Source organism: Pan troglodytes, chromosome 18, assembly GCF_028858775.2.
Source record: "Pan troglodytes isolate AG18354 chromosome 18, NHGRI_mPanTro3-v2.0_pri, whole genome shotgun sequence".
Classification (NCBI taxonomy): domain Eukaryota; kingdom Metazoa; phylum Chordata; class Mammalia; order Primates; family Hominidae; genus Pan; species Pan troglodytes.
Window position 1 is genome coordinate 26,328,302 of NC_072416.2, and position 5,447 is coordinate 26,333,748.

Sequence of the window (5,447 nt, forward strand, 5' to 3'; positions counted from 1 at the left end):
CCGCCCCTGGCTGGGCCTGCAACCCCAGCCTGGAGTCCTCGCCGATCCCTGCCCTTCTCATCACACTCCCAGCCTCATCCTCGCGTCCCAGGCACCCCACCAAACACGGTGGGGCGCTTTCCCGGGAGAGGGATTTTACTGAGCCCACTTATGGAGAACTTACCACGTGCCGAGGACCGTGCCGGTTCATCATCAGTTCCTGGAGTCCTCACTGCACAGCAGGTACAAGCGGAGGCTGAGAGCCGCAGTCCCAATACAGATCCGCCTGATCTCAAAGCCTGCGCTCTTTATCCGTTGCACCAGCGGATCCCGGTGGGCTATCAGGAAATAGCGATTAATTGGTGAATTCAGTCGTTCGTTCAATAAATATTTATTATGGGTCAGGTAAGTGGCTCACCTCTGTAATCCCAGCACTTTGGGAGGCCTAGGAGGGAGGATCACTTGAAACCAGGAGTTGGAGACCAGCAACATAGTGAGACCCCATCTCTACAAAAAAAATTGGCCAGGTGTGGTGATGTCCACCTGTAGTTCCAGCTACTCGGGAGGCTGAGGTGGGAGGATTGCTTGAGCCAGGAAGTCAAGGCTGCAGTGAGCTATAACTGTGCCATTGCACTCCAGCCTGGGCGACAGAGAGAGACACACTCTTCAAAAATAAAATAAATAAATAAATATGTATGTATTTATTTTTTGAGACAGAGTTTCGATCTTGTCACCCAGGCTGGAGTGCAATGGCACGATCTTGGCTAACTGCAACCTTTGCATCCTGGGTCCAAGCAATCCTCCTCCCGAGTAGCTGGGATTAAAAATGTGGGCCAACATGCCCAGCTAATTTCTGTATTTTTAATAGAGATGGGGCTTCACCACTTTGGCCAGGCTGGTCTCGAACTCCTGACCTCAGTTGATCCGCTCACTTCGTCCTCCCAAAGTGCTGGGATTACAGGCATAAGCCACCGTGCCCAGCCAATAAATATGCATTTATTATAAGCTATGACATGCCTGCCTGATGAACAAGATGATGAGGTCCCTGTCTTCGTAGAGCTTAGAGATTCCTATGCCTTAGATGTAAGACAACTCCGCATGGAAGGGCACCTTCTAATGGCCGTGACCACCCTTGCTCCTGGTAGATGTCTCCAGTTTTGTTCAGAGAGGGTCTGCCAGGGTCCTTGAAGGTAAGGTCCACCCTGTTTGCAAGTTTCAACGCATTCATGTCTCTTTCATCCTTGTGTAAAAATAAAAAAAATTAAAAAAAAATCCCTGCTGATTTGAGGGTCATGCAGCCCAGCTCTGCCACCTTCTCCCCCTCCTCTTTGTCATCCTTGGCCCTCCAGTTACTGAAAACTTGGTAGCTTGGCCCCTAGCCTTCATCTCCACCACAAATCCTGCCACTCTCCTTGGTGTCTTCAATGTCCACGGTACAGCCTAGCCAGCATTGCAGCCTCTCAGTGGCTGTACCTCTTTGGAGACCTTATCCCCCATGCCACAACTGCACGTTATGCCCTGGGCCCTTGTCACACTCAGAACCACTTTAGTTCCAACGTCCCTTTCTCTGATTGCAGCCTCCTCTCCATGCAACGGTTTCACCCTTTCATTCTCCCTATCCCTGTGCCCTGACCTACACGGTACCTTCATCCCTCAGTCTCTCTTCCACTCTGTCAGCCCCTTCCTTGTCCTTATCCTGCTTGGACCTCCTAGCTGACCATCTGAAGGAACTACACCACTGTCTTAGGCTGGGTTGAAACAGGTTGGGATTTTTGTGAAAGTTATTTCACACTAAGCCATACCAGGTTCAGAAGTTCAAGAGCAGCCTGGGCAACATAGCAAGACCTCAGTCTCTACAAAAAATAAAAAATAAGCCAGGCACGCTGGTGTGCACTAGTAGCCCCAGCTACTTGGGAGGCTGAGGTAGGAGGATCCCTTGATCCCAGGAGATCCAGGCTGCAGGTAGCACCACTGCTCTCCAGCCTGGGCAACAGAGTGAGACCCTGTCTCTAAAAAACAAAACAGGCTGGGCGCGGTGGCTCATGCTTGTAATCTCAGCACTTTGGGAGGTCGAGGTGGGCGGATCACCTGAGGTCAGCAGTTTGAGACCAGCCTGGCCAACATGGTGAAACCCTGTCTCTACTAAAAATACCAAAATTAGCCGGGCGTGATGGCGCATGCCTGTAATTCCAGCTACTTGGGAGACTGAGGCAGGAGAATTGCTTGAACCCAGGAGGTGGAGGCTGCAGTGAGCCATGATCGTGCCATTGCACTCCAGCCTGGGCGACAGAGTGAGACTTTGTCTCAAAATAAATAAATAAATAAAAAACAAGACAAAACAAAACAAAAACAAAGAAATATGTACATTATGAAGTCTTTAGTTTACTTGGTTGCTCTTTCATGCTTAGCTGTTCCAACACCCCTAAATTGGCCCAGTACTCCTAACTTTATAACAAAAGTGATTGTTTGCCACTGTAGAACCTAACCCAAGCTATTGAGTGTGTGAATGAACCATCCTTTCTGCTCTATATTTTGTACACTCTGCATTGTTTTGAAATGTACATTGTGTTTACTATGCTTGGATTCAGGCATTTCTCATGCAAAAAATTTGACTTGCATAAAATACAAACTGCAAATGAACTGGAATAAATTGTGTGTGTGTGTGTAATGATAAAAGCAATATACATTCTAGAAACTTTGTAAAATTCAGAAAAATTTAAATAAGAAAATATCTGGACAGGTGTGGTGGCTCACACCTGTAGTCCCAGCTACTCAGGAGGCTGAGGTGGGAGGATCACTTGAGCCTAGGAGCTGGAGGCTGCAGTTAGCTGTGACTGCACCACTGCACTCCAGCCTGGGCTAAAGAGCAAGACACTGTCTCAAAAATATTAATAATAATTAGCTGGGTGCAGGGGCTCATCCTGTAATCCCAGAACTTTGGGAGGCTGAGGCAGGTGGATCACTTGAGGTCAGGAGTTCCAGACCAGCCTGGTCAACATGGTGAAACCCCATCTCTACTAAAAATACAAAAAAAAAATTAGCCGGGTGTGGTGGCCGATGCCTGTAATCCCTGTAATCCCAGCTACTAGGGAGGCTGAGGCAGGAGAATCGCTTGAACCTGGGAGGTGAAGGTTGCAGTAAGACAATGTCGCGCCACTGCACTCCAGCCTGGGTGACAGAGCGACACTCCATCTCAAAAAAAAAAAAAAAAAAAAAAAAAAAGTGGAACATGCATGCTCAAAATAGAGACAGAGAGAGAAAGAAAACACGTGTGCTCAAAAAATATATGTGTATGAAGAGAGAGAGAGAGGTAAAAAGAGAAAGAACATGTGTGCTCAAAATAGAGACAGAGAGAGCATGCATGCTCAAAAGAAAGAAAGAGAGAGAGAGGGAACAAAGAGAGACAGAGGTAAAGAGAGAGAACATGCGTGCTCAGAAAAGAGAGAGAGAGAACATGCGTGCTCAAAACAGAAAGGCAGAGAGAGGCCGGGCGAGGTGGCTCACGCCTGTAATCCCAGCACTTTGGGAGGCCAAGAAGGGTGGATCACCTGAGGTCAGGAGTTTGAGACCAGCCTGGCCAATATGGTGAAACTCCATTTCTACAAAAATACAAAAATTAGCCAGCATGATGGCGGGTGCCAGTAATCCCAGCTACTTGGGAGGCTGAGGCGGGAGAATTGCTTGAACCTGGGAGGCGGAGGTTGCAGTGAGCCAAGATCGCGCCACTGCCTTCCAGCCTGGGTGACAGAGTGAGAGTCCATCATAAAATAAAATAAAATAAAATAAAATAAAATGGCAGAGAGAGAACACGTGCTCAAATATAAATGTGTATATATATACATACATACATACGTACATATATGCATGTATGTATGTGTGTGTATATATACATATATAGGGAGAGAGAGAGAGCGGGGGAGGGAGGGAGGAGGGAGAGTTCAGAGGGGAAGGACAGGCGATGCAGCAGAGGCCATTGGCATCTCAGGGGCCGCCCGCTGGTGCAGATGGTGACCAGACCCCCATGCCCTCTTGCCTGCTGGTGCTGTGTAGGCTCCACGGAACTTAAACCCACCCTGAGAAAGGCTAGGAGGAGCCAGATGGATTGAATTTCTTCCACCTGGCACAAAGGGAGCTTAAAATAAAAGTTACATTTTATAAAGTCTATGAAGTTCTATAAGATTTTACAAAGTTGATAAATTTTCTAAAGTTATAAAGAAATAAAATTCTGTTTCTTCCCTGCACCTCAATTTGTGCTCAAGGGCTCTGAAATCTCTAGATCTATACACACATCAATAGCTTTTCTCATATTCTAGCAACAGAGTAGAGAAAACAGGAAGAGAAAACAAAAAATATTCCAATCATAATACCACCAAAAGGAAAATGCCTAGGAATAAATTTAAGTAGAAAGGCACAGGACCTACAGAAAGAAAACCTTAAAATCTTATGAAAGACATAAAACAAAATGTGAACAAATATAAAGGGATGTTCCTGCGTGGGAAGATCTAATATAATTAATATGTTAATTCTCCCTGAATTAAGTTGGGCGTGTGGTAGCTCACATCTGTAATTCCAACACTTTGGGGGGCCAAGGCAGGAGGATTGCTTGAGGCCAGGAGTTTGAGACCAGCCTGGGCAACATAGCGAGACTCTGTTTCCACAAAAAAATTTAAAAATAGCTGGGTGTGGTGGCAGTGGGAGGATCACTTGAGCCCAGGAGTTTGAGGCTGCAGTAAGCAATAATTACACCACTGCACTCCAACATGGGTAACACAGTGAGACTCTGTCTCTAAAAACAAAAACAAAACAAAACAAAACAAAATCCAAAAAGCAAACCAAAAATTTTCCCCAACAAAACAAAAAACTCCCAAAAAAACAACAAAAAAATTCTCCCCAAATTAAAATATAAGTATAATGTAATTCTTTTGATCCAAGGTTTTAAAAATTGGCTAAAATAAAGATTATATGCAAGAATAAATGCTTGATGTGCTTATTTCACATTGCATGCCTGTATCAAAACATCTCATGTACCCCATAAATATATACACCTACTATGTACCCATAAAAATTAAAGATAAAAAATTTGAAATAAAATAAATGCTTCAGATCAGTCAAGAAAAGTGTGAGAATAAAGAAAAATGGGAAAGGGGCTTCTTTTCTTTTTCTTCTTTCTTCTTTTTTTTTTTGAGATGGAGTCTCTCTGTGTTGCCCAGGCTGGAGTGCAGTGGCGCGATCTCGGCTTATTGCAACCTCTGCCTCCCGGGTTCATGCCATTCTCCTGCCTCAGCCTCCCGAGTAGCTGGGACTACAGGTGCCTGCCACCACGTCCAGCTAATTTTTTTGCATTTTTAGTAGAGACGGGGTTTCACCATGTTGGCTAGGATGGTCTTGATCTCTTGACCTCGTGATCCACCCACCTTGGCCTCCCAAAGTGCTGGGATTACAGGTGTGAGCCACCGTGCCCAGCCGGA